At 45.0% G+C, this 26644-nt stretch overlaps 1 protein-coding gene across 1 annotated transcript in view; it reads right to left on the bottom strand.

The window, feature by feature from the left end:
• Nucleotides 1–21200, bottom strand: part of FGFR4 (fibroblast growth factor receptor 4) — a 57573-nt gene extending 36373 nt beyond the window's left edge. The window contains exon 1 of the mRNA XM_088465519.1: nucleotides 21122–21200. The gene's annotated coding sequence lies outside the window, so the exon portion shown is untranslated. The remainder of the gene's footprint in view (nucleotides 1–21121) is intronic.
• Between the last annotated feature and the right edge of the window lie 5444 nt (nucleotides 21201–26644).

Raw genomic sequence — 26644 nt, forward strand, 5'->3', positions numbered from 1 at the left:
TCATAATCGTGCAGTTGTTTTGATGTCTGCAAGTGGATGTGTGCCTTTAGTCCCTTAATACAGTGTACTATTGTCTTGTGAAATCATTAAAGTCAAACATAACTTTAATCATTAAAGTAAAACATTAAAGTAAAACAAAAAATGTTCCTTATATTACACCACAGTGGTCTAAGGGCCTGATTCAGTAAGGATCGCAACTACGATTGCAATAGCGATTACTCACACAGTGTCACTGCAATACTCGTGCAGTTGTTTTGATGTCTGCAAGTGGATGTGTGCCTTTAGTCCCTTAATACAGTGTACTATTGTCTTGTGAAATCATTAAAGTCAAACATAACTTTAATCATTAAAGTAAAACATTAAAGTAAAACAAAAAATGTTCCTTATATTACACCACAGTGGTCTAAGGGCCTGATTCAGTAAGGATCGCAACTACGATTGCAATAGCGATTACTCACACAGTGTCACTGCAATAGTATGCTAATCCACTGCAATCACTATGCCGTCGCAGCACAACATAAGGATGCCCACTTTACCTTACACACATCCGTAATCCTTAGCCAGACTACGAAACCATTGAGTACCATCGCAGCCTCACGCACACTTGCACAAGCTCTGACCTTACTCAGAAATTGCTAACTTCATTGCATGCTAAGAGTCCTCAGGCTGCGTACGGCATCGCAGTGGCTATTTTATGCACGCCCCTGCAAACGCACTGGCACGCCTGCATTTTGCCGACCATATTCCCGTCACCACCCACAAATGGCACTTCCTATCAATCACTCTGTGTAGTCACTGCGATCGCAGTCCGGATCGCAATGGCCGCTTCGCGCACTGCGATGCATGCGCAGAATGCAACAATCAGCCGATTGCGTGCGTAAACACACTTGTGATCGGTAGTGAATCAGGCCCTAAATTCTTCTACAATCCAGCTAATTAAACAGATTAAAGAATAAAGGCTGTGCATAGTCGCAAAGTCCCTATAAAGTGTGGACCTACATTTGTTGACATTGTAATGTATTTTAATTATCGTGCAAGTCAATATAATACATAAAAATGCATAACTCCTATAAAGGAATGTCTTGTTGGTAAATTAACTAGTAGTGCGATCTCCTTCTTTTTGGATTGCCTAACCTTATTTCTCTAACGTCACAATTATATTTATTATTGAAAGGGTCTCGTCAGTAACTGCACAAAAGATGGTTTCTTTCCTTTGTTTTTTTAAGAGAATATGTCTTTTATATTTCAAAGAGAATATATTCATGCAAATACATGAGCCAGGGCCATGACTTGGGGTGTGCAAGCAGGGTTGTTGGATAGCACACAAGGCCGATGAGGCGGCACTGTTGCTACCCTGTTAGTCAGGGGCGTATCTATAATGGATGCAGGAGTTGCACATGGGCCCCTGGGTCCAGAGAGGTACACACTGCACACCCTGCGCTGTACAAATCACTGGCAGAATGGCGCGGCGCCCATTTTCCCAGCATTTTGTGTATGCGCAGTAGGGAGATTGCTGGGAAAATGGCTGTCATGCCATTTCCCTAGTGCCCAGAGTCTACTGCCGGCTCAGAGCGTTGCCGGGCTGCTGGGTAGAGAGGAAGGGGCCCAGGCTGGAGACTGCACAAGGGCCCCCTCCTCTCTTAATATACCTCTGCCGTTAGCACCTGTATTTATCTTGCAATGTGCCTGGAACGGCACCCTGCAGCCTAGAAGGTCACCTAAGAGCCTTGGGACGCAGTCAGCGCTCAGTTTCATTGTCTTGGCACCTTCTTCCATGACGTCATGATGTCACATGTGTAGGGGCTGGTACAGGGCACACTGACATAGGCTGACATGATACTGGCAAATAAGAAAATATTTATCTTTAGTTAAAATGTTACTGGAGTTTGTATATAGATTTATGAATGAGAATTGATATCTCCTAATTACAGTCACTGTATTGTGCACACACATTATTGAAGGCTTTTAATCTATTTAGAATGACTTGCATGGAAATAGAGAAAGTAATGCGAAAAACAGCAAACTTTGAGCACATTAGTCAATATTTGCTAATAGCGCCCTTTTCTGTCTGGTAAATATATCTCCTTATCCAGCTCTTTCACTATCTGTGACTCTCCATTTAATTTCCTCCCTCCCCGACTCTGTTACTTATACTGTGAGACTGGCTGACGTTTCCCTCTCTCAAAGACTCCATTCAGGATTTGTTTGCCCATAACTTATACACCAGGCTCAGATTTTTTTTTTCCACCAGTGGAGCACGGAGGAAAGAAATTGAATTTCACATAAATTATCCAGGGCCAGGAACACCTCAATCAAACCACACACATGCACATATACCCAGCCTGAAGTGACTAGAATACACAACACTCTGAATAGAGTTTATGTGAATTGAAGTTTTTATTTATGAATAAACCATTCATGGGCCCTGAAGTACTTTGTAAGGTGATGTGACAGTTTCCAAAAAAGTTGAACATAGGTTACAAAGACAACAATACCCTTTTTCATTGACATTTAGGAAACCCACATTCTGTAAAAGACAGACTCTTTAGGAAACATTTTCTAGAAGGTTTACAAAGACAGTGATTCAACGCTGTGAATGTTCATATGGAGATTTTCAATTGATTAACTACAGAGTACACCTTATAATAACAGTGATGTGCATTTTTGATGAGGGACTAGTAAACAATAGAGTAATGGTGCCCACACACTTGGCGATGTGGTGATGATGCAATATCGTGTCCGATTTCCCCTTGAACTCTCCCCAGCAGCTCCCCGGCAGTCGTGGGCACGATTTGGTGTTAAAAACTGTCCATTGTGACAAACGATCTATCGTGCCTCCTAACTATTCCAGTGCATCGTGACTGAGATTGTCATATCTTGCCTGCAGCAGGCAAGATCTGAAGATGTGATGTACGACCAGTGGGTACGTGCATCGGCATCGTGATCGTGACACTCACGATTAGGACATATTTTACACGATCTGTCGTCCTGATGCATCGGAATCGGGCTGATCGTGTAAAATATCGCCTAGTGTGTGGGCACCTTAACAGTACCCCTGAGTTTATGACATATAAATATCATGTATGCTGACATTATGGAGGTCAATTAAGCTGTTGTAAACCTAACTGGCTGCAAAGTGCAGTGTGAGGCCACAAACAACATATATGGGCCTGTTTATTAATCTAATTTGCCATTAAAATCATGATTGAAGTATAATTTTGATAAGGTGCTTAATGCAGGAGATATGATGCAGTAGATATCAGAGATTCTGCTGTACAGATTAATTGACCAAGCTCAAAAAAGCTTAGCTTTGCCCTTCATATACGACACAGGCCTTCTGTTTGCAGTTCTTGCTCACTGCTATGGAACAAGGCAATTCACTGCCATTGCCCACTATTACGTTCAGATGCTCTGCCCACAAACTTTTCACTATTCTGGGCCTTCTTTGTATGACATCACTGGACTGCAGCCTATTTAAGGGGATTTTCCCCAGTAGCCAGTGCTTGGTGTGACAACTTCAGAATAAGGGTGCCGTCTCCAAGTATTTGTACATTAGTCCATTGCCTTGGTACAAGGACCCGCAGCTAGTTTTATTAGCAGCACAAAAATAAACGAAACATAAAAGTATATCCTGGCCTGTCTGGCTCTAACTAAACAAAATGATTCCCTCTCTCTGACTATAGGGACCTAACGTCCCTCTCACAAAACATAGCCTAGCACTTACATTCAGTAATCACAGTGTCTCTCAACAGGCCTCTGATCTGTTCCCCAAGCAGTGAGACTGACTACTGAGACTGACACACCCTTTATCAGCCTCTCACAGGTGGAATCAAGGCTGCCAATCAGCTTTTGCCTGCCAGACAGAAGCTAAAAACATGGGGCATGTATCTCTCTCCATGACAACCTTTCCAGTGTTTTTGTCATATTAGTTATTGTAAGCCTTTGCAGTTACTTGTCTCTGACCTCCTGTTATCTGACTTTTGACTGAACCTTAGGCCATGTTTCTTGAATTCTACTTGCCTGCAGTTCCATCTATTATTTTATCCAAACGTGTCCCGAGCCTTGGCTTTCTTGACTGCGAGTTCTCTGTTCTATACGCACCTGTCTCCAGCCATTGCAATTCAAATCGATGTACAGGTTCACCTTGTGACACATATAGCCACTCCTACCCAGTGTCATTGCTATCACATTGCTGCAAACCTCGTGACCAGAAAAGGCTCCTATAGTAACTGCTCTGCAGGCAATATAATATAATTAATATATTAATAAAAGAATGGGAGAGTTATAAAAACCCTTGTAGAAAATTAGGTTTGACAGCTATAAGCCTATTAATGAGATGGGTGTGGTACAAAATGTTGATGTACAGGATGCCAGCATTCAGAATGTTGACATGTTCTGAATGTTGATATTTAGAATGTCAACATGGACAGGATGTGTACATGTCAAATAACGACATTCAGTGTTGACACTGATATGTCGACATTGCCAGAATGTTGACATTGCAGTCGACATGTCAACCAGGCGGATTTGCGCTGACAAGGTAAGTATAGCTAACCCTTACCACAGCCTAACCCTAATGGCAGCCTAAGGCTAACCTTAAAATCAGATGTTGTATCGTAAGCATTGTCATGTCGACATACAGTCATTGTTAACACTGTGAATGTTTATGAATATATACCAATGAGACATGCACTTGCAATTCTTGTTTATAACAACAGAAAAAATTAAATGTTATGGGGGGGGGGAGGAGAGAGAGAGAGAGAGAGAGAGAGAGAGAGAGAGAGAGAGAGAGAGAGAGAGAGAGAGAATGAATAATGTATCAATTGATAAAAATGGTGGTCAATGAGGAAATGCATAACTCTATTCATATTCTATACTGCTGCCCTGGGTGTGTGTAAACTCCACCCCCCTCTCTCTTTGTAGCTTTGTAGCTGTGTGTAACTGCTACTGTTATCACTGTGAGCCTTTTCCCCAAGGGTAGAGGCACACTGACGCTTGTGAACCTGCTTACGTCAGGCCTACGTACTTGGGGCAAAGGTAGGATTTTGACCAGGTGTATTTGCTTTGCCTTTCATCATTCTGTTCATGGTATATTATTATTATCAGTTACTTATATAGCACCAGCATATTTTGTTGCGCTTTAAAATTGTATATATGTACATATGCTAAAAACAATGCATTAAGCCTTATTCATATGTACTGCTACAGAAAAGTCTATAGAATTAAAATTACTATTGGTGGACAGATTGACCGTTAGTGCCATGTGTCTTAAATAGAAATTGTTGTGTTGGTGTACTAATTGTCTACGGTCAAATCATTGCTCATTTGTTTCTGTGCATGAACAATTGGTATTATGGAAATATGATATTTTCTATAGTCTTTTGTAAATATAACTTATGACACTGAGACACGTAAAGCATATTTCCCAACAATTTAATCCCAGAGATCATGGAGGAGAGGTCCAAGTGGGAGGCTCAGGGTGTGTGGCCCTGCCCCCTAAAACCATTAGTGCTATTGTGAAGTGGGCTGATAGGCCACGATGATGTGATTCACTTAATCAGATCCAAAGTAGACCAGACCTGCCAGGCTGGGAGTCTGGAAGAACTTCCCAAAATATAGGAGTCTCTTGGACACTTTAGGAGAGTGATGTATAGGTCAAAGCTCAAATTAAAATATAATATAATATCATTCAATACTTATGTGTCTGTACAGTCAAAAGCCTTTCAGTCTCCTTTCACAGTCAGCTTCATGTTGGAGTTCACACACCTGAGAGCCTTTATGACTGCCCCTCTACTGTTCTAAGGACCACATGGAGGGACACTGACTTAAATTTTCTAGCTACATGTAGTCCTACAAGCTACAATAATATAATAGTTACTACAGGACCCCATGATAAGAGACCTGCAGCATCTATGGCTCTTTCCCAGCCATAACTCCATAAAGGAAAGCTGTCTGTTTTTCTAGTCATTGTTAGATATATCAGATTGAAAGGATATATAGGGCCTGATTCAGCAGTGCACGCTAGTGTACCGCTGAACGCAGATTCCCGATGTTTGGGAATCCTGCTAACTCACTCGCAGGCTGGCAGCAGTCTGTCAGTGATTGCCAGTCTGCTGCCATTTGTGGGTGGGGAGGGGGCGCGATGCCCTCCGTTTCCCGAAACGGAGGCGTGTAGTCAACGTTGTGGGGGAGGGAAGAAGCCAGGATCTCCTGGAGATTTCCTCGCATCTTCCTCTAAACTTTGTCACCACAGCCGGCCAATGTTACACAGTTTATCCGATGCTGCCTTGGACAACGCAGCTCGGATAAGTAATGCACAGGAGGCGTGATGCCACCTGCTGCATTACCATATCTGCAAGGGTCGCAATTGCAAATCTGCCTGCGTGCATACATCATATATCTATAGCCTGCGTGCATACATCATATAGCCTGCGTGCAGCTTTGCAATTACGATCTTTGCAGAATCAGGCCCATAGATTGATAACAAACAAAGTGTTCGGAACTTAGTCAAAAAATCCTTAAAGCATTTTCCAGTGTGAGGTCCTCTTTAAACAGCGAATGTCTATAAAAATACATCTCTAAGGTAGAAAAATATATATTCTCTGCACTTGAAACAAAGGCCCTCATTCAGAGCCACTCGCTAGCGGCAGTACGTTCGTCCCGAGCGATGTTCGCACATCTGCGCATGCGTACGGTTTTTAGTACGCATGCGCGAACCAGTCAGTGCGGCTGAAAAACGTTTGTACGCAATATAGCGAGTGCCTGCTATTTTGAGTGACAGAATGAGGCGTATGTGGGTGGTAACAGGGGAAGGTGCTTGAAAACGGGGAGTGGAGATCAGAACGCAGGCGTGCTTAAAGGTCAAAACGGGCGTTTTATGGGTGTGCATATTTAATATAGCAGCGTCATTGACCACGTCACTTGGTTTTTTTTAACTCAGAACTGCTCGCAAAATAGCGGTTGAAAAAACCAACCACAAGAATAGCGTGCAGTTCATATCCTGTTCGATGTACTCGATTAATGTAATAAATAGCGGACATGACGTATGGTGCGAGCGGCCAGGGGGCGTTTTTAACAAATAAACGAGCGTATGTTTTGCTCGCTCGTTCATACTTAGAGGTGTGAACAGACTGCAATGTGCGAACGCATCATTTGAATAGCTACCCCTTGTTTTTGAACGAACGAACGCAAATAGCGAACGGCTCTGAATGAGGGCCAAAGATTCTATATTTCAAATGGATCTGGTTGAGACAGAGACTGTTATCAACAATTTTAAACATAATGTACTTTACAACTCCATATACAGTATGTACCTTTCATTGGTCTTTCTAGACTGCATGGTAACATACTCATTAAGATTGGAAAATAGGAGGCAAAAACAGCCTTTTGCTAAGATACGCAGACTATATTTCCATTGACCCAGCAGATGGCAAACAACATCCCTGTGAAATGTTTAACAAATGTGACTCACAAAGGTAGAATTACTAGGAAATGACAATTTACATTTTCATTATATTGTACAATTCTAATTATTTCTTTATTGTTTTATTATGTGGATTATCCTGGCATGGTCATAAATTGTCTTACTCTGTGTTTATTACAGAGCATCTCCTAATTATGTGTATTTTTGTTAATGTACTTTTCATGCTAAACAAATCAAAGTAGGAGTATTGTCATTATAAAACAGTACTGCTTTATTCTAGACTTCAGTCTGGTCTTGAAGAGTTTGACCTGTTCCTCTTGGGGCAGAGGGCCTTATTCAGAGCCGCTTGCTGCTGGCGAGCGCTCGCTCTTAATCAGGGCTGTGTTTTTTTTTTTGTGGTAGGGTCTCGGCTACTGCAAGGCCGAGTGGACTCCCTGCTCTAATAGAGCAGGAAGTCCACTACTGACATCAGTAATGATGTCAGTAGGGCCTCCCACAAACGCAAGGCGTTCCTAAGGGAACGCCTGCGTTTGTGTTGCCACCCCCCCTCCCCGCCTACAAAATGGGGCGAGCTGTCACTCACCATCGACCGCCCCGTCTTGTAGCGAGCCCCATAGCAACTGAGCTGCAGTCACTGGACGGGGCTTGTGCACGCCGGACACAGCGCGTGCGCAGTGGAGGACCATCAAGCCGCTTGCGAGTGGCTCTGAATCAGGCCCTGAGTACACAGTGTCCCTTGGCCCCCTCTTATCTTTTGCGTCTGGTGCCAGTTTTCCTGTGATATAGTCGGAAAGATGGTGCAGTTGCATACGCCAACTTCTGAAACTATCACATGTAAGATCAGGGCCAGCTCTGCCATTAGGCAGCTTTAGGTAGCTGCCTAGGGAGCCAGGATCTGGGGGATGCCACAGTGTCTGCCTATAATAACGATATTAAAGATGTCTCTAAAGGTGCGTACACACTGGGCGATTAAAGTGGACGACTAAACGATAACGATATCGTTATCATTCAGTCGTCCACTTTATCGTCCATTTTTAACACAAAAATGATGAACGATAACGACGACGCGTGTTCCCGCGGGTCGTTCGTCATTATCGTTCATCGGGTTAATATGCAGGCCAACCTGACGATGTCGTCAGGTTGCTGCATGTTATAGAATGGGGGAGAGAGCCCGGCGCTGAACGATATTGTTAATGATATCATTCAGCGGGTGTGCTCAATGTCATGAACGACATTGAGCACACCCTGCCGGGGACACACTAGACGATATTGCTCAGGGAGCATATCGTCTAGTGTGTAAGCTCCTTAAGAGAAAAATGATTGTTGTATTAAATGCAGGTGACGGCTGTGGAACTTCTAAGATACTGCCTCCTCATTTTCAACCTGTGGAGCTAGAAAGTGAGTCTTGGTGTTGTTGGGGGAATGTGGGGGTGGGTCAGTAGGCTGAAGTTTTACCTAGGGTATATATACTGACCTAATTACTTATACTGAGGAAAGACTTATCTAAGGCAAAAACAGGTTTGAACAGCAGAGGTAGGTAGGTTTGCCTCTGGGCACAAAGTATGACAAAGGTGTAATGAAAATGGTACCACTCATATGCCAGGAAAACTGAGACTTGTAACACATAGGTCTTCCTTTCAATCGGATTACAGAGGTAACATGACAGGGCATGGCATGGACTCCAGGAGCTATCTGAAGTACTGTGGGCCTAATTCAGACCCACTTGTGAGCGCTGAGTGCTCGCAAGCGGGTCGATGTTGGCCAAGTGCGCATGTGCACGACGGAGGTGGCTCCGTTGTGCGCATGTGCGAGACCCGAATAATGACGGCCAAGCCGTCATTAGGTTTCTCGCACCAAAGGGGGCGTGCTGTCGATGGTGAGTGACAGCACTCCCCCTTTGGTGGGCATGCCGGGGGCGTGGCTGCCCAGACGGAGGCATTCCCATGGGAACGCCTACCGTCTGGGGCTGGCCCCACTGACATCACAAGTGATGTCAGTGGGAGTGCTTTTGGCTCTGATAGAGCCAAAAGCACTCCAGGGCTTGCGGCAGCGAGACCCTACCGCAGGGTCTCGTCGCAAGCCCAATGGTCGCGATGGTCTTGACCATCGCGACCATCATTGTGGCCGCTCGCTATAGCTGTGGGTGGTCACCCACAGCTATGCGAGCGGCCAGGAGGCCGCTCCAAAAAGAAGGGACGGCCCTGATTCAGAGCGAGCGCTCTGTCAGAGCGTCTGGCTCTGAATCAGGGCCAGATTCGTCAGCCGTATAACAAGTTCCACCACTGGACTCACACCATAGAATGAGATTCAATACCCCGCGCGCTAAGTCCCAGATGGTGGATTTTTGCAGATTCTGCATTTTAATGTGCAGGGAAACCCATAGATTACAGTAATTTGCGCAGAATCTATGGGCTAGCGCGCATTAACCAATGGTTTACGTGCAGGTAATAATGCCTATTAATTGAATATCACTCACCATCGACAGCACGCCCCCTTTGGTGCGAGACCCATAACGACGGCTTGGCCGTCATTATTCGGGTCTCGCGCATGCGCACGACGGAGCCGGCTCCCTCGTGCGCATGCGCACTTGGGCAACATCGACCCGCTTGCGAGCACTCGCGAGCGGGTCTGAATCAGGCCCTCTTTACGTAAATGATCTGATATTGATCTGAGTACACTATCATCCATTGTTGGGTTATCCTGCTCTTTGTTCTCTGTACAGTGAATGCATCTATAATGCTTGTGAAAATAGTGATGTATAGATCAGTAGGACCCTCTTTATCCTCATGGACGTTTAACAAATGCCAGACCAATCAAGACCGCAGCTGGTCACAGTTTTCCCCAGTCACAATGGGCGTGATTCAGAAGTGGACAGAGTTGCAGTAGCGGCTGCGATTTTCAACTCATTTCCTGACACCATGTCCCCCCCCCTAGTAATCACCCAGGAATGCCCATTTGAAATGCACGGATCTCCATGAAATTCCAATCTGCGTCCTCTGATGGCAACTATCAGGACGCATATGCAGAGTTTAAACACTGGGTGCTTGTGCACGATCTTTTAATTCCGATCACATTTGATTCGGGGCCAATGTAACTGTAAAGCTGCATACACACACAACGATTTAGTAAATTAATGATTTTAGTAAACGATTTTCGTAAATTTTTTCAAGGGAAAAATGGACGAAAGTCGTTTACTAAAATTGTTCATTTACCAAATGTAATAAACGATTTTTTGAACTACAAACGATTTTTACATATTCCCTTACTGAAAATCGTTGAGTTGGTCAGTCTGACTGAACTACAAACTACAAATGTGAACGCGGATGAACGATATTCGTTCATCGTTTTAACTCAGAAAGTGAACGATTTTTTCAACGATTGAATGATAAACAATATTGTTATCGATAAAAAAAATCGTTGTGTGTGTGTATGTAGCTTTAGTGGTTGTCTTTAGTGGTTGTCGAGAGGAAGGAGAATTCTTAATGTTATAGAGATACATAAATCATTACACTGGAAAATGTATACTTTGGATTTGTTATGTCCCATGGTAGAGTTGTATAATTAAATGATTTTAAGTATAGATTGGATGTCACAACCCTGTGAATTAATTATGTCTGGGAAAGGGAATTAAGAAATAATGTTATCCTATATGTATAACTTTTAAAAGCCTATTTATTTTATGTATTTCAAAAAAATATTTAGCATTTAATCCAAGCAGGAGAGACAACATGGTTTTCTTTGGTGTATACAACTGAATAAATTGATGGCTTATTTTGCCTGGGCTATTGTACGTGTAGCTAACTTAGATAAAAGAGTCAGTTGGCCACCTTTGTAACATATACCAGGAAAGATGTCCTGCTCTGGCAGACGGTGACTGATTTCTAAAGGACCACCCCCTACCACCTGCAGTGTCTTAGCTATTCATGCTCCTCATTAAATCCTCTCAAGGCTGTGCTGTGTTCAAACAAACTTTACATTCCTAACCTTCTTCTAATGAAAAGAAAACAAAGGGATCACATTATGAAAATATTACACCCCAACACACACCACCCCTTGTTTTCCTGTCATTAACTTCTTCAGTGCCAGACAAATACCAGGAGTATAAAATCAGATCCATATGTTGAGTCATGCTAGAACATTTTGGGAATAAGAGGAGTATTGCATGAATATATGGTATTCCATTGTTTAGTATACAATCTCAATGTCAACTTGTTGCAGCAGTGCACGTATTAAAAGTCACAAAGCATAACATCCAACAGAAGCCATTATTTTGGGATTATACATTCAAGACAAATATTGCGACATGAGGAAACTGCACTCTGCAGAGGTCTATCTGGCAATGGTATCTGTTAATTACATTCAGTAAGTGCTGAACAGAAGCCAGGCCTAGACTTGTGGAAAAGTCAGGCAGACCTGGGCATACTAGAGTGACAGATTGACCGAACCTTATGGCATGTTAAACCACCAGCCCCTCCTATGCCATGCATCAAGCAGCACTTGTGGAACTAACACATCTCTTACCTGTAGTTACCCGGGAAAGTCTTCATTGGGCTGAGGGGGGCTTTTAGCTGAAAAGTAATTTGTGGGTGGATATGTCCTTTATGTTCCAACTGGCAGTACAGTAATGCAATATAGATGGGTTTTTTTTCCCCAAAAAATTATTTTATTGTATAAAGCACCAAAAGTGTCAACGATACAAAATTTAGTGTGCAATACAAATAATACAATCGCATAGCTCTAAATGTGCCTATCCATTAGGCGACCTGAAAGTCTGAACGTCTAACGTTCAGACCTTTCAGGTCGCCGAGGTGCGGTGCCCTCACTGAACGACGTTCGCTGAACGTCATTCGGTGCAGGAGCTCAACCTCCTATCTCTGAACATGCGTCATCAGGTTGACGGGCAAGTCCAGTAGATAGTCGCATACCCTCCAACTCTACCGTTTTAGCCGGTACAGTACCGTTTCTTAATGGTCTGTACCGGCAAACAGGGGCTGTACCGTTTGTACCGAGTTCCTGATTCTTTTAGCAGCGCTGCTGGGACACAGGACTCCCGCAGCGTTGCTGAGTGATAGGCGGTTCTGCATCTCCCCCCATGGCTCTCTGCAATGCAATTGCAGTCTGTACCGATGCTGCCATAATCACTCCAGCGCCGCTGTACCTCCGGACCCCAGGTACACTACCCGTGGACATGCCCCCTTTATCCTTTGTCACGCCCCCTTTATCCTTTGTCATGCCCCCTTTATCCTTTGTCACGCCCCTGTACCGGATTCTGTATGAGAAATGTTGGAGGGTATGTAGTCGGGGATGGCAAGGACCCAGCGTGCACACGGATCGCTGGTCCTTGCCGCTTATCCATGACGCGACTTTGTGAACAACGCAACCAAAACCTTCTGGTTTTGGTCGGATTGTTCACAAAGTTGGGTAATGGATAGGCCCCTTAAGTAGACATTCAGACAATTATATGTCTCATAACAGAAAACAAGAGACAAAATACACTTAGTTATAAACAGAGATAATTACCTATCAATCAGTAGCTACAATATATAAATAGTAATAATCACAAATGATGAAGTAATACAATAAATCGATATAGAGAGACAGTAAATATAATAGACCAATGCAATGAGAAAAAAACAATAAATGAAAAGAAAAAGGGGGAGGGGGGGAGCCGTGCGCTACAACAAGATCCAACCTCCAGGAGGTACCACAAAAATCAATGTAGTCACTAGCAACTAAAGGGAAAGTTTCCCAAAAGTCGCCGTTGTTCATACCACATGGTATTTTTGAAAGCATCTTCAATATAGATGTTTTTGTCTTTCTTATTCGATATGTATCTGTGCTTCTGTGGAGAAGAGGATGTGTTGGAGCATAAATGTCTGGAAGTTTAAAACATTCTTAATTGTGAACATAGCTAGCAAGGTTGAAAAAGGATGAAAGTCCATTAAGTTCAACGTATTCTTATATGGAACAGCTTTTATTTTGTCTGATACAGATTGGGTTTGGAGATGGTTTGAGCTCTTGGTCCATGGGAGGGGTCAAATACCTAAACTTGGGTCTGGCAGCAGTGGTGCAACCAGTGCAGTGGTCATCATATGGCATACTTGCCAGCAGAAGAGACCTGTCCTTCAGGAGATGCAAATGATAAGTTTATGGTGGCTGGATTGCATTGCCACACCTGACCAGTGATGTACAATCACGTAGATACCATTAACTCTGGATCTTTTTAAAAATGTGTGGGGTTATTGTCCTGCACTCCGCCCTCACTGTGGAGGTAGGCCGGTCCGATTTTCATCAGAGGTGAAGCAGTCCTCTGAGAATTGCATTATTGCACCTCCATTTCAGGTGGGCGGGATGCAGCGACTTTCTGCCCAGCATGTTCCGGGTGGGTAGTGAAGTGCTATTATAGCCCCACCCCCTCCACACAGACATGCAAGTCGCAGCATTGTGGTGCCACACGGTCTAATGATGTAAAGGGCCTAGGGTTGATAATGTCGGCAATTATGAGGCAAGTATGTCTTTATTACATACGGAATCTATAGTCTATGAATGCAGCTGGGATGTTGACAATGTCAATTTGTTCTCCTGTATGGTGTGGTTGGGGTATATAAGAAAAGCTAAGTACATGCTATACAATTATTGGGCCGATTTGCCAATACTCAGGTAGCCAGATTGATTTATCATATAGCACGTAGGTGTAGGCCAGTGGAGGATCCGGGAGGGGGGGGGCAATTGGACCGATCGCCCACCCTAGCGTTTTTGCCTCTCTTTGCTCCTCCCCCTCCTGCTCCTGTGGTCGGGGCAATGCATACAGATATGCACAGCACTCCAGTCCTCCTGACTAGGACAAAACAATAAAAAGGAGCAGCGGCTCCCCCACCCCCCCCTTGTATCTGGTGCCGGCAGTACTCAAACTCCCCCCTGAAAAAACAATGTGAGTATGTATGTATGTATGTATGTATATGTATATATATATATATATATATATATATATATGTGTATGTTCCTATGTAATATATGTGTGTGCAGTGGCGGAACTCCCAGAGACATTGGAGTCATTTGCCACCGGGCGCCATCGCTGAAGAGGGCACCTGGCTCCATTGTCACCCGGAGCTGCATGGAGAAGGCGCACCACTGATCGGCGCTCCACCTCCAGTGGCGTAACTACGGGGGTGCGGTCGCACCCCCTGCACCCTCCATGAGCCGGGCGCCCCCTCTGAGTGTGTTACCAGCGGGCGCCCGGCTCCTTCTCTCCCCCCGGCGGTGGCTGGAGGACGGAGCTCACTCCTGAGCTCCGGCTTCCGGGTCCCGCAGTGCACTATGGGAGTGATATCATGACGTCCCTCCCATAGTTCAGAGGAGCGGGCGCCAGGGACGGACGGCAGCAGGCACTGGAGCGGGGTTTAAGGCAAGTATTTTTTTTTTGTATTTGTGTGTGCGTGCATGCAGGGGGGCTTACTACTGGGGGCATTACAGGGGCTTACTACTGGGGGCTTACTACTGGGGACTTATTACAGGTGGATTACTACTGGGGGCACTACAGGAGGCTTACTACATTACAGGGGGCTTACTACTGGGGGCACTACAGGGGGCTTATTACAGGGGGCTTACTACAGAGGGCTTACTACTGGGGGCACTACAGGGGGCTTATTAGAGGGGGCATACTACTGGGGCACTATAGGGAGCATTACAGGGGCCTTACTACTGGGGGCACTACAGGGGGCATTACAGGGGCCTTACTACTGGGGGCATCATATGGGGGCACTACAGCAGCATTACTACTGGGGACATCATATGGGGGCACTACAGGGGCCTTACTACTGGGGGCACTGCATAGGGGGACCACTACTGGAGGCACTGCATAAGGGGACCATTATTGGGGGGCACAACATAGGCGGGCACTGCATAGTGGGACCTCTACTGAGGGCACTGCATAGGGGGACCACTACTGGGGGCATTGTATAAAAGGAACTGCATAGGAGGGTGGCGGCAGCTGAGGCTGGCATAGGTGCTGGGGGGTGCTATATTTTAATTTGGGGGGTGGGGCACCAACATTTATCTTGCCTCCGGGCACCTGGGATGAAGTTACGCCACTGTGTATGTGAGTGTCCTATGTAATATATGCGTGTTAACGTGTCCTATGTAGTATATGTGTGTGTCCTATGTAATATGTGTGTGTATGTGCATTTGTGTATGTGTCCTATGTAATATATGTGTGTATGTATCCTATGTAGTATGTGTATGTGTCCTATGTAATATATGTGTGTATGTGTCCTATGTAATATATGTGTGTATGTGTCCTATGTAGTATGTGTCCTATGTAATATATGTGTGTATGTGCGTGTGTGTCCTATGTATTATATGTGTGTATGTATCCCATGTAATATATGTGTGTGTATGTGTCCTATGTAATGTGCGTGTATGTGCATGTGTGTATGTGTCCTATGTAATATATGAATGTGCAATACTATATATATAATATATATATATATATATTTAAATATTAGGAGTGTGCACCGGCCACTTTTCGTGTTTTGTGTTTTGGTTTTGGATCTGGATCTTTCTTCGTGTTTTGGATCTGGATTGGTTTTGCCAAAACCACCCTTCCATGTTTTGGGTTCTGGGTTTTGTGTTTTGGATCTGTATTTTTTTTTAAAAAAAGCATAAAAACAGCTAAAATCACAGAATTTGTGGGTTTTTCTGCTCCTATGCTATTATTAACCTCAATAACATTAATTTCCACACCTCACAATATTGTTTTTAGTCCAAAAGGTTGCACCGAGGTAGCTGGATGACTATGCTAAGCGACACGAGTGGGCGGCACAAACACGTGGCCCATCTAGGAGTGACACTGCAGTGGCAGACAGGATGGCAGTTTGAAAAACTAGGCCCCAAACAGTACATAATGCAAAGATAAAAAGAGGTGCAAGATGAAATTGTCCTTGGGCCCGGGCCCTCCCACCCACCCTTATGTTATATAAACAGGACATGCACACTTTAACAAACCAATCATTTCAGCACCAGGGTCTGCCACACGACTGTGGCTGAAATGAATGGTTTGTTTGGGCCCCCACAAAACAAGCTGGCAATTAGGGCCTGATTCAGAGCCGGTCGCTATTTGCGTTAAAAAAAAAGTGGTGGCTATTCAAATGAACCGTTCGCTCTTTGCGGTCTGTTCACGCCTCTAGGTCTGAACGAGCGAACAAAACTTGCTGTCATTTTTTGGGAAACTACGCCCCCTGGCCGCTCGCATCCTACGTCATGTCCGCTATTTATTAGATTAATCGAGTACATCGACCAGGGTATGAGCTGCTCGCTATTCTTGTGGTTGGTTTTTGCCACCACAATTTTGCGAGCAGTTCTGGCTATAAAATAACCCAGTGACGTGGTCAATGACGCTGCTGTTTTAATTATGCACACCCATAAAACGCCCGTTTTGACCTTTAAGCACATCTGCGATCGGATCTCCACTCCCCGTTTTCAAGCACCTTCCCCTGTTACCACCCACATACGCCTCTTTCTGTCACTCAAATTATCAGGCATTCGCTATTTTGCGAGCACATGAATTTCGGCCGCACTGACTGGTTCGCATCTTCCTCATCCACCGATTCTTCACCCTCTTCAGTGTTGTGTACATCCTCATCCTCACAGAGTATTAATTAGTCTCCGCTGGAATCCACCACCACAGGTCCCTCTGTACGTTCTGGAGGCTGGTCTCCCTGGAAGAGTTGATAATTAATTTTTATGAACATCATCTTCTCCACATTTTGTGGAAGCAACCTCCTACGCCTTTCGCTGACAAGGTTCCCGGCTGCACTAAACACTCTTTCGGAGTACACACTGGAGGGGGGGCAACTCAGGTAAAATAGAGCCAGTTTGTACAGGGACCTCCGAATTGCCTCTTTTTCCTGCCAGTACAGGTACGGACTGTCTGACAGCCCTACTTGGATGCTGTCACCAATGTAATCCTCCACCATTCTGTGAGTGGTGACAGTATCATATGCAGTGACAGTAGACATGTCAGAAATTGTTGGCACGTCCTTCAGTCAGGACCAGATGTCCAAACCGGCCCTTGACTTATGTCACAGGCGCACGCTTGGTGCTGCTACTGTGTTGATACACGTGCAGCTACTGCGCATACATTTCGCACACAAACACAGAAAAAAAAAAGAATTGTTTATTTTTTGTGGAGCGCACTTTGGGGATTACATCACCCATTAACAGACTTATGGGACACAGGCGCACGCTTGGCGCTGCTCCTTTGTTGATGCACGTGTGGCTACTGCGCATACATTTCGCACACAAACACAGAAAAAAAAGAATTGTTTATTTTTGTTGGAGTGCACTTTGGGGGTTACAACACCCTTTAAGAGATGAGCCAGCCGGCCCTTTACTTATGGGACAGAGGCGCATGCTTGGCGCTGCTCCTTTGTTGATGCACGTGCAACCACAGTGCACAGAATTCACAAACACAGAAAATAATTTTTTATTTTTGTTGGAGTGCACTTTGGGGGTTACACCACCCTTTAAAAGATGAGCCAGCTGGCCCTTTACTTATGGGACAGAGGCACATGCTTGGCGCTGCTCCTTTGTTGATGCACGTGCAACCACAGTGCACAGAATTCACAAACACAGAAAATAATTTTTTATTTTTGTTGGAGTGCACTTTGGGGGTTACACCACCCTTTAAGAGATGAGCCAGCCGGCCCTTTACTTATGGGACACAGGCACACGCTTGGTGCTGCTCCTTTGTTGAAGCACGTGCAGCTACTGCGCACACAATTCACAAACACAAAAAAAAATATTTTTTTTTTTGAGTGGACTTTGGGGGTTACAGCACCCTTTAACAGACAAGCCAGCCAGCCCTTGATTTATGACACAGGCGCACGCTTGGCGCTGCTCCTTTGTTGATGCACATGCAGCCACAGTGCACACAATTCACAAACACAGAAAATAATTTTTTATTTTGTTAGGAGTGCACTTTGGGGGTTACAGCACCCTTTAACGGTCAAGCCAGCCGGCCCTTCATTTATGACACAGGCGCACGCTTGGCGCTACTTTGTTGATGCACATGCGGCTAGTGCGCACACAAGGCCTGAGTCAGAGCTGGACGCTCTGACAGAGTGCTTGCTCTGAATCAGGGCCAGCCCTCTGGTTTTGCAGAACGGCCTCCTGGCCGCTCGCATAGCTGTGGGTGACCACCCACAGCTATAGCGAGCGGCCATGATGATGGTCGCGATGGTCAAGACCATCGTGACCATCGGGCTTGTGACGAGACCCTTGTGGTAGGGTCTCGTTGCCGCAAGCCCAAGAGTGCTTTCGGCTCAAACAGAGCCGAAAGCGCTCCCACTGACATCACTTGTGATGTCAGTGGGACCGGCCCCAGACAGTAGGCGTTTCCATGGGAACGCCTCCTTCTGGGCAGCCATGCCCCCGGCCCGCTCACCAAAGGGGACGTGCTGTCACTCAACATCGACAGCACGCCCCCTTTGGTACGAGACCCGGAGTGACGGTTTGCCCGTCGCTATCCGGGTCTCGCGCATGCGCACTGGGCCACCATCGACCCGCTTGCGAGCGCACAGCGCTCGCGAGCAGGTCTGAATCAGGCCCACAATTCAAAAACACAGAAAATTTTATTTTTTTATTTTTTTTGGAGTGCACTTTGGGGGAGCACCTCTGATGGACAGATCACCCCCTGAACAACACTACAGCACCCCTTTAGGACTACAGCTTTTATGGGACACTGCACAACACAGTCCAGCCAGCCCCTATAGACTTTGGAGTGGACACAGCCCCACTGGACAACTGACTGCACAACACAACCCAGCCAGCTCCTATGACAACAGCACAACACAGCCCAGCCAGCCCCTATGGACAACAGCAGCACAACACAGCCCAGTCAGCCCCTATGGACTGAGTGGTCACAGCCCCTATGGACAACAGCAGCACAACACAGCCCAGCCAGCCCTAGCTCCCACCCTCCCTCTTCACTGTACACAGCCGGAGTGAGAAATGGCGCCAACGCGGGGACCTTTCATAGTATCCAAAACCTGCTAGATCCGGAAGGCGGGATGACGACGTTTTTCCTCAATTTCAGTTCCGAGTCAGGCGGGAGAACCCGAGCCGGACTTGGTTCCCGACTCGGATCGGGGGGGGCTCGGATTTCAAAAATCCGAAGCCGCTCATCCCTAATATATATATATATATATATATATATATATATATATATATATATATATAGTTATATACACATACACACACTACACACACAATACACGCACACAAAGAAAACCCCCTACTACAAAACCTGCGTTTGTCCTTGGCCGCAAACTGAGTTGACGTCTGGCTGTGTGAGGCGGCACAGTATGAGTCACCAAGGGGAGGAGTTGGGACCAGAAAGGGGAGGTGCCAGGATAGGAAAAAGAGGAGTCAGTTTTATTATCATTAAACTTCCCCCCCTAAATGAAAAGTCTAGATCCGCCACAGGTGTAGGCATGAACGTTTCACCGATAAAAAAGGTAAAAGAGTCCACAAATGCATTCATTCGATTATCCGATCGGTCGGCCAAAACAGAAAATCTCTGCCTCAATCTCCCGATATTGAGCAGAGTGTGTGCATTCTCGATAATCTGCTCGTATTTCCTACATTTTCCTGTGACTACATTATCCTCCTTGTGGGCGGGCATATGCAAAACTAGTGTGGTGTCTCAGAAAATCGGTAACTTCTAAAAGAAAATCGTATAATGTGTAGCACAAGATTTATTACCAGTTATTTATTTAGCGTTCTCACATATTCTGCAGGACTTTACAAAGTATATTTGGCCATTCACATCATTTCTTATTTATTTATTACCAGTTATTTATATAGCGCACACATATTCCACAGCGCTTTACAGAGAATATCTTACCATTCACATCTGTCCCTGCCCCAGTGGAGTTTACAATCTATATTCCCTACCACATGCTCACACACATACACACTATGGTCAATTTTGTGGGGAGCCAGTTAATCTACCAGTATATTTTTTGGAGTGTGGGAGGAAACCGGAGTACCCGGAGGAAACCCACGCAAGCACAGGGAGAATATACAAACTCCAAGCAGTTAGGGACGTAGTGGGAATCAAACCCATGACCTCAGTACATCTGTCCCTGCCCCAGTGGAGCTTACAATCTATGATCCCTACCACATATACACGCACACACTAGGGTTAATTTTTGTCAGGAGCCAATTAACCTACCAGTATATTTTTGGATTGTGGGAGAAAACCCACGCAAGCACGGGGAGAACATACAAACTCCACTCAGTTAAGGCCGTGGTGGGACTTGAACCTAAGATCTCAGTGCTGTGAGGCAGTAATGCACACCATTACACCATCCGTGCTACCCAGATGCTCACAGATACTGGGGCTTTTCATTTGCCAAAAAATTGCCCCATTTGCCGATCTGATCAAAAAATCAAACAATGTGTACCCAGCTTTAGAATTCCAGCGAATCAAAAATGTTAGGGGAAAATTACACTTAAGGACAAAATGTCACTCATCTCTATTTCAAATTTAATTAATTGCTTCCTGTGAATAACTTTGTTACTTTTCAAAGACTAATAAGAGAATCCTGTAAATCTAACACATTACTGTATTTTTCACCTGTTTCAATCTGTGTTGTGTATTAAGCTCGATAGGTTAATAAAGGTATTATTACCAACCTTTATCCCTGTGTACATTCCAGTCCCAGTTCTGGGATATTCCTGATTTGCATTATGTGCTAAATTGGACACATTAAGTTACTGTTTTCTTTCTTCTTCTGGTGGGGGTGTTCAGAGTAAAGTGATTAAGCTATTTCTCTGTGCTGTTATTTTTACTAATGGGCCAAGCTCCTTGCAGCTCTATTGAAATTGTAATGAGTGCCAGACAAAAGCAGTAACGAGTACTAGGTGTGGTAAGCAGCTCAATGTGGGGGATGGGGTACATACTTATTTGGTTCTAACAATATTTAATGACACAGAAGGAGATCAGATCACTAACTTTCCTGACTACCAACTGGTCAAAACAGCATCAGAATTGTCAGGTCTAAACCATCGCACACTGTAGTGGTTGGAGTAAAAACACTCCATACCATGCTCTGCCAGTATACAAATTGCCACTTATAGGAACATATGTCTGCCGTTGCACTCTCATGGAATGTTAAGGAGATCCATTTACAGGGGCACTCCCGGACCCTTAACACAGTAGACACTTAAGAGGGTAGACAAAAGCCTTCCGGATCTGTCCACTACAGCAGTCCAAAGGTTTGATAACGTGATTGGCGTCATTGTAGCCTTGCCACATAGTGCTACAAATCGCAGAATTGTACAGGAGGGGATGGGGCTTTGATGTTGCAATTCTCTGCACCATGGTCACCATACCTCCTTACTGGGCATCTCTTTCCAGCATATAAAGTGGTAATCAGTTATAAGGCTGGTTCAATCTCACCGAAATATCGCTTGTTCCATAAAATCGGAACCTACTACATAACCACCAATAGCTCTGAATGTTCCTGCAAAGGAGGGAGAGCTGTACGATCGAGTTTGGACATGAATATATGGTTAGGTCTAGACTAGAGAGCTCTAATGGACTTGTGACGTCACACCCACGTGACCCGTCATCAAAGGGGGAGGGTCAGGGACGCTAACGGGGGACCAAAAGTGTTCCCTTGCGGGCTCGCTGCACTCGCCACGCTTCGGGCACGGTGGCTCGCTACACTCGCCACAAATATGTTTTTCCCCTTCTATGCCCACGTGGATGGTAACACAGGAGCGGTCCAGCCCTCCTGCAGCGGTCACGTGGTTGATACGTCACAGAGGTCCTTTCTCCACATAGGATCTAGCATCAACCATGAATATATTGACATGGTCCTAATGTGGAAAGGTTTAGCAGTGGCCCAGTTGCACAATATCCTGGTGACCTTGCAGCATGTGTTGCCAGCATTAGGAATAAAAAAGTTATTCCTAATGAAGTGATAAGTTGATCAGGAACCCTGCAGTCTTGAAGTGGTTAAAATAATAATCCCATCATAAGAATAGGTTCATTTTCCATTTAATTTATTATATATATTTTTTTGTAAGATATAACCTCTGCTTTCCACATAAGATTAAAAACAGTATTGCTTGATGGCGTGCACTATCATGGGGGAAAAAGTGTTGGATAACAAAAGTTCATGTCAATGACAGATACAGGACTGATTCAGAGTTTTCCGCAATGCCGATATTTACGCAGATAGAGCTATCATTTGCCATTGCGCATGCGTGTAAGCTGCACTGTGCACATACAGCAATTTTTTGCAATTGCGCTCTGTGTGATTCATTCGCAAAGTGAGCGACAGTCAGCATTTGGGGGTGATATCAGGGAGGGGGTGTCTAGAAAAATGCAGGCGTGTCTGTCTGTATAAACGCCATTTCATGGGCATGCATAAATTAGCCATTGCGATCTTCAAAGCATTTGCGTGTCAGAAAGCTGCAGTATTACAGCTCGTCAGACTTGACTTACAAGCTGAGTGACTGCCCGATGTGCGTCGATGATACCGATATTTACGCTTTTGCACGTCATCGGACATATATGAGAAGGCAGCAGTGGGCGTCCCTATGCTCGGGTAAGCTTTGGAAACATTAGCATATTTTCACCAGCTGCGTTCCATGCGAAATTGCAGCTGGGATTGCATTAGCATACATGCATGAATCAGGCCCACTTACTGGTGGTGAGAGAAGGATATGTTTGATTACTTTTACACTAACTTTCATTAAGAATCTGTATATGTTGTTGCCCTTTTTTAATATTAGTTTTTTCCTTAACTTTAATATTACACCTTACGTTGAGTGAATTTGCATAAAGACGTTCATTAGTTTAATTGCATGAATTGTTTGGGCTTCATCTGAAAAGATGAAAACAAAAACACTTAATATAGGGAAGGTTCACAAACAATGTCATCTGTGTAGTACAATGTGTTTGTTGTCTGCGATCCTAGAAAGCAATAAACCACAAACAATCAATTGGTCATAATCTAACCAAGTAACACATTTCTTTTTGTCTGGGAATCTAAGAACCGTCTACTATTACAATGTTTGTCCTTGTATTGACTAATGCATTTTCTGTAAACAGAACATTTTATAATGGTATCTGATGGGTAAGCTCCCACAGGCAGAACCTGCCCAACATTCTGGGGCTCATTCTGAATCGGTGGCAAACGGCATGTTTTGGCATACAGCGCATGCCAAATGCAATTTTACACATATTTACAAATTTCGGACGCATCTGTCTCTGAGGGAGGTGTATCAAAGCTTGGAGAGATACAGTGGAGAGACCACTTTATCTCTCGCCAAGCTTTGCTACATCTCCCCCTCTGTCTTGTGTCTTTTCATGAAATTGGGCATTTCAGGAGGGCATCTGTGCAGTGACAATGTACGCAACCAGTCTGTCTTGTGGGAGTGTCATGGGATTGTATCAAAAGCTCTGTGTGATTCTGAGTTGTGTATGTAGGTAGAAGGGAAGCCTGTTTCTGACGGATCTCATATACCTAGCATGGGGCTGGATCAAATGCAAATACTAATAATGACGGTTGCAGTGGCATAAATCACCGGACAGATGCACGAACCCACATGTTGGCCCTACGGATTCTTGCATCAGCAAAAGGTAGTAAATCTGGTTTCCACCTCTGCCTGTAACTGCAGCCACTTTACATATGACACAGAGTCAGCACTTCTGTCTCTTGTCTGCGCTTTGTCCTTGTCATATGATTTGTTATACTGTCTGCCAGGGGCTGGCTGGCAACTTTTAGCCTGGGGGGCAAATGCATGCAGGCGGCCCTGGCAGAAGAGTAGCGTGTAGCCAGGGTGTCCGAAGAATATGCGTGCTACGGCGCCCCCCCCCTCAAGTGTTCCAGGGAGGAGGCGTGTCCATATGGGATTAATGTAAGGTAAAAATAAAGATTAGGACAGCCCCCTGTCGTAGTGCCCATATGCAGTGCCCCCGTGTGCCACAGGAGAGAACACCCTTATGCAGGCCTCCAGTAGTGCCCCCATTTGTAGTCCCCCCCTTGTAGTGCCCCCAGTAGTAGTAGTCCCCCCCTTTGTAGTGCCCCCAGTAGTAGTAGTCCCCCCCTTTGCAGTGCCCCCAGTAGTAGTAGTCACCCCCTTTGTAGTGCCCCCATTAGTAGTAGTCCCCTCTTGTAGTGCCCCCAGTAGTAGTAGTCCCCCCTGTAGTGCCCCAAGTAATAGTCCCCCCTTGTAGTGTCCCCAGTAGTAGTAGTCCCCAGTAGTAGTAGTCCCCCACCCCCCTTGTAGTGCCCCCAGTAGTAGTAGTAGTAGTCCCCTTATAGTGCCCCCAGTAGTAGTAGTCCCCAGTAGTAGTCCCCTCCCCCTTGTAGTGCCCCCAGTAGTAGTAGTCCCCCACCCCCTTTGTAGTGTCCCCAGTAGTAGTAGTCCCCAGTAGTAGTAGTCCCCCACCCCCCTTGTAGTGCCCCTAGTAGTAGTAGTAGTCCCCTTATAGTGCCCCCAGTAGTAGTAGTCCCCAGTAGTAGTAGTCCCCTCCCCCTTGTAGTGCCCCCAGTAGTAGTATTCCCCCGCTTGTAGTGTCCCCAGTAGTAGTAGTCCCCCACCCCCCTTGTAGTGCCCCCAGTAGTAGTAGTAGTAGTAGTCCCCTTATAGTGCCCCCAGTAGTAGTAGTCCCCAGTAGTAGTAGTCCCCTCCCCCTTGTAGTGCCCCCAGTAGTAGTACTCCCCCACCCCCCTTGTAATGCCCCCAGTAGTAGTAGTCCCACCCTTTGTAGTGCCCCCAGTAGTGCCAGACCCCCCCCCCAGTAGATACACATAATATAAAAAACAAAATAAAAAAAAACACTTACCTGAGTCCCCGCTCCCGCCGCCGCCATCTGCTCCTCCGTCTGTCCTCCCGGGCCGGGCAGCGATACACACGCGGTGCAGTCTGTGTCACAGTGACACAGACTTCACCGGCCCGCGGCCCGCATGACGCTGCGGCCCGGGGGGCACATGGCACCCTGCCCCCCGGCCCAGCCCGCCACTACTGTCTGCTCATTAGTAGAGTTTTGTGTCACCTTATAAATAAACTATGATGATGATATCCTATGGGACAAAACACTCCTGTAATACCCACAGTGGTTACATATAGTGACCGATTATGACTTTTTTTTTTTGAAGCTGTAATATAATGCAAAATGGGCAACAAATTAATAAAGCGCATTTGTGTAAATAATATTGATACTTTTACATTAATTTCCCTATTCCCAAAGTGTTGTGTGACTGCTTCATGCATCAGATTTCTACTACCTGTAGTTGCTTCATCACATTAGTTCTTTATTTTCTGTAGTTTTATTTTATGGCTACTTGTCATAAGCAGGGGTAGCCTTTAATAGGACAGATGGAGGTAACTTTCTCATTCAGCTGGATTTGTCTGGTTTGGTTAATGAATAAGAAGGGTATCATTTTAGGTGCTGCCTTAAGTGGCAAAATGGCTGCTTCACCCCTAGTAAAAAGTTTATAAGTGTCCACATCAAATTGAGTGATTACAGGTGAAGCTTTCGGTTGTCAACAGATGATTAAACTTAATTTTGGGGGTAAATTTTACAGCCTTTCCACAGGAAATTTAGTTTAGTTCAGTGAGCCTGTAATTATCCCACTTAGAAACTTGTCCTGCAGGGGGTACTTGGAATAAGGACAGAAAAAAACTGCTTTGAGGAGTAAGCATGAATGAACATCTGGTGATAGAGATCAGAAGTCTCAGAATAACTTACCTAAGATTTAGGTCTTCATTAAAATAGACCAGTTCCTTAATCTTGGAAGGAGTCAAAAATGGGTGTTAGCAGGGAGTGCTCAGTATGAAATATGAATCTCGTCCTTGGTTAAGCCTCCATCTATGAAAAACAGTATTCTTGCACCACATTATCCATTCCTCATATAGAAATCAGAGACTGCAACAATGTTAATTGTAATCTAGTTAAATGGTTGGAATGAAAATCTGGTAACGTATGGGAGTAAATGATCAGCAATTTGCTCCTAAATGCCAGAAAACAGATGAAAATGGTCATTCAGACAAGTTTGAACAAATTGTTTAGATGAAACATTTAACAAACAACAGTTTTAGTAAATTTTCTGGCATTTGGGAGCAAATTGCTGATTGTCATTTGCTTTCATACCTTACCAGATTTTCATTCCAACCAATTAACTTGTTGGATGGTTGGAT

This window comes from Taudactylus pleione, unplaced genomic scaffold (genome assembly GCF_031769625.1).
Source record: "Taudactylus pleione unplaced genomic scaffold, aTauple2 ptg001990l, whole genome shotgun sequence".
NCBI classification, from domain to species: Eukaryota; Metazoa; Chordata; class Amphibia; order Anura; family Myobatrachidae; genus Taudactylus; species Taudactylus pleione.